The 15,174-nt window shown below is 40.8% G+C and overlaps 1 long non-coding RNA gene across 1 annotated transcript in view; it reads right to left on the bottom strand.

The window, feature by feature from the left end:
- Window positions 1-2,746: 2,746 nt before the first annotated feature.
- The window catches only part of LOC119698323, a 260,819-nt gene continuing 248,391 nt past the window's right edge, over window positions 2,747-15,174 (bottom strand). The window contains exon 8 of the long non-coding RNA XR_005256106.1: window positions 2,747-11,337. This is a non-coding gene — a long non-coding RNA (uncharacterized LOC119698323). The remainder of the gene's footprint in view (window positions 11,338-15,174) is intronic.

The following is a 15,174-nucleotide window of genomic DNA, read 5'->3' on the forward strand; positions in this document are numbered from 1 at the left end:
TTGTTTTGTAAAAGGACTCAAAAAGTCTCTTTGTGAGATTCTACAGTTGCCTGCCATTTTAAAATCCAACCCCAACTGGTTTTAGTAATTACACTCTCTTCTCACAGGAGTTTCACTGACAAAAATTTGTGGCTGATTTTCAAATGACAAATCAATGTGACACTTTCTATTATTTTCTTACCCTAAAGAAAGCCTGCTATCCTATATGTAAAGATCTATTATTGTTTCAGACACTGTAGTGTAACAGTACATCCCTGGCAGCTCCTAGAACAAAACCATCAGACATATGGGACTCTCTCCCTTTCCCAGCAGCTTTATCTCAACAAGTACTGCATTTAAGCAAACAGCCTAAAGCACAACTCATACCCCAGTGAGAAACAACTATTTGAAAACTTTAGGGCTGTATAACTGACCACAGAAAGGGCAAAAGGCTCAAAAATGAGCCTAATGTTACCATTGCAGATGCAAAACAAATTAATATTCCCACAGAGGGAAAGCCAGATCTGTCAAACTGCCCAAGCCTCTGCAGAAGGTTTGGCTACTGGAGCAGCAGGGAGACAGCCTGGGACCAGGCATAAATATTCTGGCCCTTGGAGTTAGACATATGTGCACTTTAGAAGGTTGCTGGCAGTGGGAAATCTTTGGGCTAAGCATTTCTGTTACCAACCAAGTCTGTCCTTTTGCAAATAGTAATTTACTGTTTTCTCTGAACTTTTCACTTGATTTGGAGCTTCTCTTGGTGTACTTCAGAGATGCAAAGCTAAGATGAAAAAAATAATTTTGTGCTGCTTTCACTTTCTTAAGATTTTTTTATTGGTTTGTCTTTTAATTAGCATGCATTCACATAATGCAAAGTTAGAGCTAATCATTAATTACCTCAAAATGTACTGTGAAATTGTTTGAGATTTTTAACAAAAATTAAAAAATGAACTCAGTCATGTCCTTTTCCCCCCCCTAAGAGCAACTGCTGAAAAGCTGCAAGTTACTAACCATTGAAATGCTGCATAAAATACTCCAAAATAAATCAAATTTATATCGAAGTAGATATAACCAAGTGAAACTTTCAGATTCACAATGTGCAGTAACACATTAGTGAGTGACTGATCTATTGCTTATGAAAAGAAAAAAAATATGAAAAAGTCTTTTTACAGTTCAATAGAAAGTTACAATATTTGAGAAATGAATAAGAAGTCATGTAATGGCTTTGCAGCTTTTGAACTTTCACATGTTTCAGATTTTTCTAATGCTTGTGCGGATTAAAGAGATTCACATCTCAATGGCTGGGGCACCTCGCATTTTTTCTGGATCAGGTTTAATGATTTCCACACTGTAGAAACTTCACTTTGCATGAACACACCCTGAATTTAAGGAATTTTTCATACTTAGGTACATGTTTTCCAATCTATTTCTTATAATGTTAGCCCTGTCAATGGGCACAGTGGCTCGATCATAAGAGTGAGCAACACCTTCAATTTCACACATCAATACCCTGGGGCTTTTCAGTATGCTTTTCTTTCCAGACCCCAATAATAAATTAAGGAGGGGGGGGAATGGGACATAAGGAAACAATAAAATAGAAGTCCACCATGGTTTTTTTACTTTTGTGTATTATCTCAACATGGACCCTGAAATAAAAGGGAGAACTATTTATTTCAGTAATGTGCAAAAATTCTTGGGTCTAAAGCTGCAACTACACCCTTTTCATCTCTTTAAAAGACATTTCAAAGCAGGATTGTGAGACCCAAAGAGAGAGAAGAGTCTCTGATGCCTGTCCAGCTCACAGAGAAAAAAACCTTGCATTTTCTACCCCTTGACGTAGGATTAAGGAGTGACAAAAATCCATTTCATCCTTTCTAAGAAAATGCATATGTCGGGGCTTACATTATATTATGAACTAGTGGCTACCAGGAAGGCAGGTACCATCTAGAATCCAGAAATAACCACAGAACTCACAAATCATCATGGATGATTAAGTCCTCCCAGCTCAATGACAAGACGAACTGAATGTTTAAAAATATTTGCACGCAATAGGTGTGACAACCTAAGATGTAAACTCTGAAGGGCTTGTGCAGAACTGAATCTAGTGGATGAACAGAGGGGTGTTTTTTCCTGGTTGTAGACCCATGGAGTAAGAAAATTTCGCAGCTCTAAATTAATTTATTGGTTTCCATCATTATGCAGCACAGGAATACAGCCAAAACTTCTAACTGCCGTGCATTTCTTCTAACATGCTCTGCAACAGAAATGTCCAATTCATCCAGAAATCTTCAACTACACAGCAGTGCTGTTCCAAAATCCTGTCTGCCTTAATTTTTTTGCATGTTTCAAATTCCTGTTGTAGTCCATACAAGTATGAGACACCCAGGACTACCTAAGGTTAACAAGAAGCCAAGGTTTATGGCGGAAAGCCATAGAGCCAAGAAAGGAACCAAATGCTGGCAATACTTGAAACTTTGGAGACTCCCCTTGAAGTGAGAGTGCCCCAGTTACCCCAGCTCTCCAATGCTCCACCAGGGCCAGGATTTCACTCGGCCTTATAGCCCTGATTTCAGATGATCAGCTGTTTGAAAACACACAACCAAGCTGATCTGCACAGCGCCCTGTCCTGCTTCTTAGGAATGCATGATAACATGAATACCTGGTTTGTGAAGTCAAACATTATCTGCTCATTTGGGCTCCTTAGCCTGCCATTCACTTGCTTCTAAAATAAATAGGATTACTCTCAGAAAAAAAGGGAAAGAAAACATTTCAGAGGAATGGAATCAGATTTAATCTTTGTGTCTCATATTCAGCTAAACTCATATCAAATGTAAACAGATAATACAAATGTAGGCACAAGAGGAGGTTGTTTTCAACATTTGCAAGTAATTCCTAACAATCACAAACATCGCAAAAAATCTTGGTGAGTATCATGCCAAGGAACCAAAGTCAAATTTGAAGGCAAGCATGTGATTCCATGGCTTTTAACATAAAACCCTTGATGGAAAGAAGTTCCACAGGCTGTGACACAGCAAATAGGGCACTAAAGTGTGCTGGAACTTCTGCTTCTTTATAAAAGGGATATATTCAGAAAACTCACTGAGGTGCATAATCTTACCTGCCATTTAATGGTGAAGAAAGAAAGACTGGAACTTGTGATCTCATCTGCAGTTGCAAACAATTGTAGATTTTAGTTGTAAAGGAGTAATATGAAGACATGCTGGAGATGACACACCAACAAATGTAGTTCAGCTAACACAGTATATGTGTGTGTTAGCAGGAATTGCAGCTGAGATCTGTAATACACTGCCATCTGTAGAGGTCATGAGCAGGAGATTTACATCAAGATTCACCAGCCATTTGTTTCAATTGTAACCATACCAAGTCTGCAGCACCATGCACCACCTCCTCCCTCCTGCATGTTTTCTGCAGATAAAATTCTGCACAAAAATCTATCTCCAAAGTCCTCTACTAACTGCCATTATTTCAAATGTCTCCAACTTTGAAAAATCAAAAACATTTTGACCTCAAAAGAGCCTAATTATTGTGTCTGTATATAACAAAGAAAAACAAGGCAAACCCAGACATAACTGACATAACTGTGGTATACCTGCCTCCATATGAATAATTTCTTTGAATATTGGTGTGACTATTGTTTATGCAATACTAAGGTGTCAAAAAAAAAAGGTAAATGAATTCACTGTTAACCTTAATGATGATAACAGCACAAGTGGCTAGAGAGCTAGAAAGCATTTCTTGTTTGAAATTGCTGCGTTCTGCCTCCCTCGACATTTCTAAGAGCCCTAGCTTTGTAGGTCAAGACACCAGCCATCTCATTACCCGAGTTTCTGCAGCCTGTTAAGAGACCAGATTCTCCTTGGCATATTTGTTTTGTTCACTGCCTGTTCCCTTTCATTAAAAACTAAAAACATTTTATGATGAAAGCAGGAGTATTCAGAAAAACATAATTATTGAGACTCACTGCAACCCTACTTTACTAGCTCAGGAGGGAAGTGATATTTCTCCACATTTTTTTCTGCTCAAGAGCAAATTTATAGTAAATTGCTCAACAAAAGAGTGACCTTTCAAAGAATGTTCAGAGGATCAGAGGGGGAAAAAAAGTAGAAACAGAAACACCACACTTTGGAGGAAGAGTATAGAAAAAAAGACATATTCAGGGGAAAATACAAGAGATGAAAGCCTGGCCCAACTGAATTCCAGAATAACACAGCCATTGGTTTCAACAGGGTCACGATCTCTGTCAAGATCTGAGTCTGGATTCACTTTTGAAGTAGGTGTGGCCTAAGAGCAGGAGGGAAGAATTAGCAATAATTTAAAATATCTCTCTCTGTCTTAAACAGCCTATCATACATTTCATTCTACACATCTACAAAAGGCACAAGTGGTTATGAAACACAGCTATGTAAGTACACCCCATTTTTCACCACACTACCCTTTTTGCTACCCTTCTACTATCATACATTAACATGATTTTTTTTTTTTGTCTTTTCTGTGTTGAATGGGATGATAGCATTAACATAATTGCTGGCGCTACACACCAGAACTGCCTACATTTCATTTCAAGCCATTTTTCATCATAGAAAAGACATCATATATATAGAGGCACAGGCTTTGGTGCTACACTGAGACAACTGTGATTGCATGCTATATGCATCAGTGCTGTGTTTGTGTAAGTTATGCTTGTGTCTTGTATACACACTCACACACTACATGTATGTAGCAATTCTGAGTGCACAGGCACACACACGCATGGAGGCAGGAAGAGCAGTAATGTGGGAGCCACAATAATGCTGCTCCTGGCTGGTACAGGAGCATTTGTTACAGAACTTTTTTCCATGTTAATGGATCACAGAAAAAAAAATCTTGCAAGGATTATTTTGTTAAACATTTGTATTCCCTACTGCATTGCAATAAAAGGAATGTGCTAACTGCCAGTCTTTTAAGAAATATGAGACAATTCCTTGTACTTTTGGTTTGAAATTGGAACTGAAACATATTTGCTACAGAAGAACTGATCTGTATGGCCCTGCAGGAGGTAAAGGCTAGGAGTCAACTCACTCCTTGTGGCATAGGAATCTAGATGAGTTGCTCTATATCCTGTATCCTCTGATCATTTTCAGAAAAACAGAAAGTTGCCATAAAATCACAAAATGCTCAGCAAATCCATGACTGGCCAAGACTTTGATGTCAGGAATAGACCCATCAGTACAGCCACCTCACAGCTGCAAATGGAGGCAGGATTCTGAGTATTTTAATGGGGAAAAAAATTATTGCCTGCATATGCTCCCAGTAAATCAGCATTCACTTAGCCACCCTAGAGCATGAAACTCAGCATAATAGATCTTTCATAGCTCACAGGAGAGGTCACAGTACACGAATGTTGAAAAATACAACACAATCTTTTGTTGGTAAGAAACTTCAAGGTAGGAGGTGTAAGTTGTAGCAAGAATAGAAACCTCAGAGGAGATCATCAGAAAGCAATTAACATGGGTTTTTGTGCACAACTGACAATATTTTCAACACAGACATGTATTTCAAACTCCTCTGGCATCCAGTTTCTTATGCACACACACAGAGCTCAGATTTTCAGTTTGTTTCATTAACTCCATATTTCTGCTACTCATAATTACACAAAGTATTATGATCACATCATTCACATATTCAATTGTTTGGAAAAATTCTCGTTGAAGACATTTTCATCAGGGTAACTTTACATTGAACAATTTCTGGTGCACTATATTTTTTATATTTAATATGTCACTTGATGGTTTGTTAAACTGTCTGATATGATGTTTGTTACAAACAATCAGTGTGTTGAAATCCAGATAAACAGCAAGGACACAACTCTATGTGCTGCATCTTGTTCCTTGCTTTTCTTTGCACTCCCTCTTTTTTAGAACAAATATATCAAACACTCAAATCCTTTTTTTCTACAAAATGGGCTACTGTATTCCTATGGTATTGCATGCTTATTTTGATTTGCTGGAGCCCAAGTCAGCTAATATCCCAGGTGAACTTGATGAAACTACAACTGGCTACAACCAACCAGGGCAAGAACTTCAAGAGACAGCTGTAGACAAAGGCTGTCTGTTGCCTAGCATCCAGCAGCATCCTACAGGAAAGTGGAGCAGGACATCAGATTTTGATCAAGAGAATATTACTGAGGGAAGTGGGACCACAACTTTCTGGAGTAACCTCCAAGGACAGACAAGGCAAATACAATTACTGGGCATCAAATAGTGCCCCTCCTCACTTTCACTCCTCCAAAAATCTGTCACTCCATGAAACTGTCAGGAAGGAGCAGAGAAGGAAGTGGTGTGAGTTTCAGTAATGAATCAATGCTAGGAAAAAGACATGGGAAATTCAAATCTATAGGAACTGAATGCTTTGCCTCAGCCACAAAATGCATTCAAATTCATGTCCCCATTTCTGGTTTCATTTTGTAATACTTTCCCAATAAATTCCAGGGGCCAAGGTAGGACAGCTCTAGGTCCAGGGAAGCATCTAGCTGTCCAGGGAGATGCACAGGCAGCTCACACTCCTCTAAAAGGTACCTCAGATGTGCAAGCTGTTCACACCCCTCTAAAAGGTATCTCATTCATCCAAATATTTGAAATTAAACTGTTTCAGACAAAAATGAGTTCACTACTTTTCAGCACTGAGTCCCATTTTTTATTTTGCAATTCCAAAGGCATGTGGGTCCTTCTCTCCCGTCCCCACTGTCTCATATTTTGAAAATTCCCACTTCTTTGAGTGTGATGTCATGACCTATTGCCATGAATATTTAACTTAAAATTATAAGTACTAAATTGGAACTTCTTTGCATGGCAAAAGATCACACAGAGGGAAATAGTGGTTTAAACAAAGATCTTCTATAATTAGTGATAATAACAAAGGAAATATTCATGATTACATCAAAGGATTCTTCACTGAGTATTGTTTTCAGTTGTTTCCTAAGGGAGTACAGAGTTCTATGAAAAGATAACACTGTTTTAGGCAGATGTAGATAAATAAAAGAAGGCCATCTAGAGATTCCAATTTCAAACCAGGGCCTCAAAAATATGCCGAAATCCAGAAGAGTTCTCTAATTGATCTAATTAAATGTCAGGCACCAGCACTCTGCTAGGTATGCAGTGCGGATAAGCCTGCAGTATGTAAACACCTTTTCAGCTGAACATGACACACAACACTGCAGCTACCCTGGGCATCTGTCTCCACATACATAAGGCATAGCCTGGGGATTAATTTCATCCACTAGCATAAATAGGACTAATTTTTTGAAGTACAGATAGCTAAAAATAGCTAAGAGTAATGTTATGCAATAAAACCTGGTATATGTTTCCCCTTTCCAGATGAAAGAATCTGACATGGCTTCAAGTAAAAAGAGGTGGCAGCCTGTCCAGAACACAAAATATATTCATTTCATTCCCTTCCAGAGAGGCAGCATTTTAATCTTCCATACATTAAAGATGCATGCCCACTATCATATCATTTCAGCAGCTTAAGTATTAAATTATGACCTCACAACACTTGTGCCCTCCCTGGAAAAAAAAATAGGTCAAAAATAAATGGAAACAAACTGTTTTCTGCTCCTTTTTATGCATTTGACAGAGAAAAAAAAATGAGGGAGATAAATCTGCATAATACTGAACTGAATCTCTTTAATTCCAGTCAGCTTTTATCATTCAATCACTGAGTCTGTATGTGGAAAAATTCATGCTAATTCCCCCTAGCAACAGCCGCAGCCTATCCGGGGGAGCCCCGCACCAGGCAGCTGCCAGCCAGCAAGAATAACTCTAAGTAGGTCAGCCCTGCATTTCTAAAAATGCCACGGTCTAGTAACCTCACTGTCCCGTCTGTCTGCCCTACCCCATAATAACCTCGATGGCTCGGTGACACAATGACATACTACCCTGTTAGAGCGCAATCAAATCCCGCTGCATTATTCTGCTGCGAGCAGCGCTGCTGGATGAAGGACCCGTCGAGGGGCAGCATTAATCAGGCAGCCATTCATGTCCACTAGCACTTCACTCTGGAGATGGGGCCTGCATTAATGACCAGCTGTTTGAACTAACACAAACAAAATAATGCCTTCCACCCTGTTGGCTGTGCAGAATACGCTATTTTAATTCCGCAGGTTATGCTCATTGACTAAACCTAAGATGTAAATTAAACATCCTTAGACAATGCCAGCTTTTGTAACCTTCTATTAATTAAAGTAAGTATATTTAAATTATACTACACTGCTACACACAATTCAAAGAGCTATTGGTTTAATATATAGAATCACCTTCTCCTACAAATCTGTGTTCACAGTCCAAAAAAAAAAAAAAAAACCAAACCCCAAACCAAAACCAAACCGAAAGCCACCCACCCCCACTGTTTGTATAACACAATCTACCTATCCTGGTAAATTACAGAGCAACTACAACAGAGCTGAACTGCAAGTGACTTCTGCTGGGAGCAGGGAACCACATCAGACCTCCAGTAACTGGTCTTTGGGAACAGTGACAGACATGCATGTTGGATGTGGTGGAGGGGTATTGATAAAAGCCCTATAAACTTCTCCCAGCCATGACACAGAGAAAGGCCAGTTGCAGCAGATTAAACAGCCCCTGCAATCTCACTGCTTAAGCACTGCTGAGTTGCCATCACAGACCTAAAAATAATTGCAGAGGTCAGAAAGCCCCTTGCCAGGATCTGGGCATGTGTCTTTAAGAGCACATTCATCCCTCCTGCTTCCCACAGCCCTGGGGACTTCTGCATGGCTGCAAGATGCTGCAGGAAGCCCTGTCCCTCCCCCCTCGCTCTTAACCAGAGAAGCCTTAATATAAACCACACCAGAGCCCAGCCGGTCTCCTCTGGGGTGGTATTTCAGTATCAAATCTGTAATGCCAGAACAGAATTTCAGCAGGCTTGCTTTGTGTCTAATTTCACCCTTCCTTTTAAACACCTTTGTGCAGCTCGCCGGTCTCTTCCTTAGAGCATGCCTCCATGTCATACAGCTGTCTGTACAGGACAGAGCTAGGAAAGAAATTTTCAAGGACAGACTGCTCATCTGCATTTTTTCCAAAAGGATTCGCACTTTTGGTGAATGCATGCCATAATTCAGTCTTTACTGCTGCAGAATTCAGCAAACCTTGTGCATGTAATCCATCCGCATCTGACTTAGGAACACAGCAGATTCATTAATCCATTTTGCTCTTTCTTGTTTGAGCCGGGCTTTTTAACCAGGTTATGAGAGTCTTCCTTTGCTTTGTGGCGCACATCTCATAGCAATTCCTGGAGATACAGTCACTGACGTAACCGTGGGCTCCTAATTACAAGCTGCTGACATTTTGCTCGTCTCTGCAGCTTTGAAGCTGCAAGTTCAGAGTCTCTCCTCCTCCCTCCTTGCTTGCTTTAAACTGCCTGAGTTAGAAACACACAACAGATTCAGAAAGGTATAGGAGTGGCATAAGCTCCTTTGCAGAGCCTGCTGTATTGCCAAAGTTGTTTTTCTTTAAGCAAACAGAAAACTACAGTTTGGGAGTAATAAGAGTCCTTAGCCCTCAGCACAAGAATGCTATCCAACAGCTGGCTAAATACAATTCGACACACAGGGCTGCTTTTGTAGGCTGGGGAACAAATAGTGGAAGGACCAGACGGGCGTCTTGCAGGGTAGCTCACCATGCCTATTGGGAAATCCCCTCATACACATTTTAGTATGACAGTATGGTCTAAGGCTTTGTATAAAAGGGAAAAAAGGAAAGGAAAAAACCCAGTCTTTCTCGATAGGCAGCTGCTAGAATCCATGCCAAGCCCTGCTAGCTGAGTGCAGTGCTTGTTTTCCCTGTTTCTGCATTGTTCAGATATGGCCAAATGAAATGCCTACCAAATGAAATATGCCTGTACTGTGATAGGTCTACCTGCTCTAAAATCACCACAAGCAGATTCCACAATAAAAAATACATCCAGCTACATTTCACAGAAATCAAGTGCCAAATGAAAGCATTGGCTTTTCTCAACATATGAAGAATCCTATTCAATTAGAGGCTGATTTTGAAAATCTAAGAAAAAAAAAAGGGGGAAAAATAAAAAGATGCAAGTATAACACTGAATACAAATGCTCAGTTGAGGATTTAGCCATCTGATGACTGTGGTAGCCAGCTGGTCTAGAAGTCATCTGGGATGCATTTATTTTGATTAGATTGATCACATTTCTATTTACAGTATAGAATTTTTCACCATACTGAATACAGCTGTGTTTATAGAGATTTTAAGATGGAGAAAATGAAACCCCACAGTTTCTCGCAGCACAGTGCAGAAGACTCAGTGCTTCAAGGTGTTAAGCGGAAAGGATCTGCTTTCACATTTCTTAAAAGAATACTGCCTACCATCTGTTTTTACAAAGTGCCACCTCAGTCAGGAAATGGGTGTAGAGCTCGAGCTGAAAATACAAGCTGCAATCAAGTCTGACCCAGCAAACTCACAAACGTCCTCTGTAAATTGGTCAGAAATGTCTTTCTTTCATTTCTATACATGTTCACACACACACAAAAGCACGTACATACACAGATATATACACACAGAGTGCGAGGCTGCTGTTTTCCCTGGGGATATTCCTGCAGCCACCTAACTGATCGGTTCACTCCCTGACAGCACCAGGAATGCTCAAGCTACAATTTACAGTCCCTCCGTCCATACACTGCTTTGTTAATCATGCCATCCTCTCTGCAGTGAGAATCCACAGAATCAGACAAACGGCACAGAGCGTTTCTTCTTCCTTTGCATTTGCATTCGCTCGCTCTCTCCTTCTCCCTTGGCTTTGCCTTAACAGGCAGATTCAACCGATACCTTATTTATCCATCTCCAGCACAACACTGAGGTGAAGCCCGACTGCAGCACTGTGACTTCCCAATGTTAATCCTCTGGAGCAGCAGAGGCTGGATTCTTGTTGCTGATGCCCTTGTCGAGCACTGGATTACTTTCCATAATATTTCTTTAAGCTTTCACCCACCCTATCCTAGATTAACACCCTTCCTTTCTCCTCCCTCCGCCCCGCCACAGAAAACCCCAAAATCATCACATATTGCAACCCTTGGCTTCCAGAACCAATAAAAAAAAATCCGCGGCTCCATCGCTCTTCTTCCTTAGCAATGTGCAGACGAGAGAGTTTCGAGTCAGCCAAGCCAGGGCGAAGCGCAGGCAGCAAGACTGCAGCAGCCCCAGCAGCAGCAGAAAGAGCAGCAGCCGCCCAGGTAAATGGAGGGAAAAGCAGGTTCTGTCGAAAGCGGTGCAGCATCATAGCTGTGAGGGAAGACTGCCTTGCTTCTTCCAAACGGTGCAGCTTTATGCCTGCAGGAACGGAGAAAAGGGAAGACTGAGAATTAAAAATAAAAGCCAAAACAGTTAAGAAGAAACAATAACTATAACAAATTGTCGTAACTTTATTTTTCTGGGCTTTCGGGCATTTCTGGGAGGCTGCCTCTTTTCCTTTCCCTCCCTAAAGTATCCTATGTTGCTGGATGCTACTGTCCAAGAGTGCGGAGTCACAAAGGCTCACTCTCCAAAGCGCAGTGAGACCAGCATCACATGAGAAACCACATGACGCACCCAAATCGGATGCTGATGTGGTCCAGTATTTCACTCGGGGGGGGTGGGAATATCTCAACCAAAACATGCCCCTCTCTAGTGGTGAGAATGAATTTCCCTTTAAAAAAATTAAAATATTTAAAAAGACAGCAGCTCAAAATATAAATATCTCCATATCTATCCATCTTCAATGCCAATGCTTCAGAAGGCAGAAGAATGCTGTTCCACAGACACTAGCTGGATGGCAGCAATATTACTTCCAGGCTACATTATTCTAAACTGATTGCACTTAAGTGAATTCCTGAAAAGCATACTCCATGTCTCCCTAACATGAACAGACTCAGAAAACCATCTCCATTATCGTTCCCTGCAATCTGTATCCAAACCTACATTCTGAATAATTTATTTGAGACTAGTAAGCCGTTTGCCAAGACTACTCCTTTTCCCACTCAGCCCCACACTCAGTGAGCGACTACAGCAAGAAACACAGAGGCGTTCACCATTTCCTTAACCAGTAATTTTAGTAAGTGCACTGTCCACAAAATAATCAGGAAAAAATGAGCAGAAGAATTTTTTCCTCTTTTTTCATGTACGGACACAACAGGGCTCTCTCTGGTTTGCGGATGGTGGCAACATTTTCCTTACATTGCCGACTCAAAAGCTTTCAGTCCAAGCCAAGAAGCAAACGTTCTTGCCTGCCAATTCCTGCAGAGGTATTGTGCCACCCTGTTTAACGCAGAAACATCTGGACACCTCTGTCAGCCGCTGAATGAGGGCGTGCAGCTCTGCAATGCTGTTTACTGTCAGGGCACCAAGCAGTTAACGTCCTTGGCTGCTTTACCATCTTGCCTGTAGGAGCATGGAACCGAGGGACTGGCTTGCTCAAGAAACAAAAGCAGAGAAGCTGACCTTGATGAGCGATGGAATTGCTGATCACAAAGTTATCATCCAACAAACAGTTAGCGGTTTTGTAGCTTGCTTTACGCCTAACATTTGTTCAAGTGACAGAGCAGGTGGCACAGAGTCTTCTGTCCCCTTTGTTTGCAAAAGCTGGGCACCACCTCACAACGCTGCGCTCCCTGGCTCTTTGCACTGAAACTGTACATGGTGTCAGGGAAATATAGGAAAAGAGGTGCCGTGAATCCAAACAGCTGCTTTGCAAAGGATCCCATTTCAATCTCTGAAGTTACGTAATGGTGATGAAGCACAGAATTCCCCCAGAAGACACATACTTAACCCTTACACAGGAAAGCGCAATCGGAGCAAAACCCAAGTGCTCTTTTGTGCTGATTTCAACCTTCCCAACTGTTCACGCAATAGCAGATTGCAAAAATTTGCACAAGGCAGTTGTAGCTTGTTCTCATTGGCTCCTCTCAGAAAGAGGTTTTGCGATGGGCTGCACCTAGGAATTGCCTAAATTCTGCGTAAAATCCAGTAGCAGCATTCAGCCTCAGCAATGCTGCTAATGTTTAGGAGAGGCGCAGGACTGCATGCACAGAAATCACAAGATTACCACAGTCATCTGAGGGCATTTTTACCTGCGGGGTTAATAATTTCAGCACTGGCAAATCTTTGATGGAAAACAGTAGAGGTATACCCAAACTCTGACGGTAGCTAATCAATATCATACTGTACTTTCAGATGCTATGTCAGCTAATATGGAGAATCCAGGTTATGGATTACTTTCTCAGTCCAAAATATAAACATTACTGAGGCAGGAACTGAGTCCAGAAAAATATGTATCTTCAGGTCTTTAGATTACAAGATGAGAGGAGCTATCCTGGTGCCCAATCCCATGGCTTTTAACCCACAGCCACTATAACAGCATGGCTTTGAATGGCTTCTATTCTGTTGTAGTTTAGTTTCTGAGACAGAGCTGCAGCAATTTGTAACTCTGTGAGCTGATGATCTTTCCCACTTGATACCAGTAGCTCATTTATCTGTTCTGACTCAGGGATATGTTGGAAGGGTCATCTGTAGGTAACTTAGTGAAACCCCTGGATATCATCAACACATCAGGTCAGAATGCAACTTCATCCTGAAAACTCTCAGAGGTGGAGATTCCATAACCTCTTCCGGTGCTGACCTCCCTCCCCATGAAAATAAATGCAGGAAACAAATGTTCATTTTGCATTTCTTATATAGGCAACCTTCACTGCACTGCTGAATTGCATACATTTTCCTAGATCTGCCACTGAAAGCACAGGGAGGGTGCCAAGGAATGAAGGGACTTTTCATATTAATTTAAGCAAGCTCAACTCAAATTAATTGCACCTCCAAATTGTTACCACATGATTATCATTTAATCTCCAGATGCTTCCATTTCGACTATTAACTAAAGCACTAAAATGCTAGTGAACACCCTGATAACAATTCCAGTGTTCTACCATGTTACCCATAAGAAACAGGAGAAAACACAAAGATCCCTTGCATATGAAACCTAAACTACACTCAGAAGTCAGAATCAGGGCTGAACCAATATAGAGGAAGTTTATTCAGAATAAACAAGACACATTTTTTTCAATCAGACCTGAAAAATGGGTCCTTATATATCTATAAATATATATCCACAACCTTGTGAAAAACCTCCTATGCAAGCACACAATGAATGTACTTTTAAGGAAGATCCAGGGATACACAGTCATGTTAGATGTCAGTGAAGAGGGAGGAAGGGGAAGAGGCAAGAATTGCAAAGAGAAAGACCAGTCATAATTCCATCAGAAATGTAGAAAGGTTTAGCTGAAGAAAGGCTTTATGTGAGAGACAGCCTTATGCACATAGTGCCTGCAAATATAATTCTTATGCTTCAGATAAACTCCCCAATAAGTGCTTAGTTAACAGCATGGGCAACGACCTTTCTTCCCTCTTCTAATCTCTAACATAGGTACTTTACTCTGTTGGATGTTGTTAGCTCTCAAAGGAATTCAGTAGCAGACTCTAAATTACCTGTCTAATGGGACTTTCTCAGTTTAGCTCCAGAGCATACTTTCTCCCCTCCAGAGAATGGAGAACTTGGAAGCTGTCTAAACAAAGCAGCTGAGGGTACAGGTAAGAATTTTGGGTTGAGATCATTACTGTTTGTGTTCACATGAAAAGTTTTGGGCTGAAACACTTGGAAAGAACGGGGATTGTTTTGGATGCTGCCTTGACAAGTCATCAATAAAAATTTTCCCAGGATTGGTGCCAGGATTTGAAGACCTGTTCTCAAACATTTGATCACAGATCCTGCTCCATATTAGTGCAGCTTTGTGCTGCCTTAGGGATACATGAGTTATGTTGGATTTGATGTAACTGTCCACAGGGGACAGGCTTCAAAGCAAAGATTCAGCAGCTGAGTAGACAGTAGATGAACATGAAGAATCAGAGCAATATACAGAGAGCCCAAAATAATCTTACTTCATGAGAGCTTAAAGGCTACTGAATTTTGTGGAGCAATTTTCAGATGCTGTTAAAATAAATACTTCTTTATATGGCTAATTTTCTGCAGTATTTTCACAGTACTCCAATGAAACAGGGATCCCTGCAATGTGATGTATTGAATATCACTGAAAACAAAACTTTGGTTTTGGAAAACAAAACATTTAGGGTGTTAGCTTCTCC

This window comes from Motacilla alba, chromosome 2, assembly GCF_015832195.1.
Source record: "Motacilla alba alba isolate MOTALB_02 chromosome 2, Motacilla_alba_V1.0_pri, whole genome shotgun sequence".
NCBI lineage: Eukaryota > Metazoa > Chordata > Aves > Passeriformes > Motacillidae > Motacilla > Motacilla alba.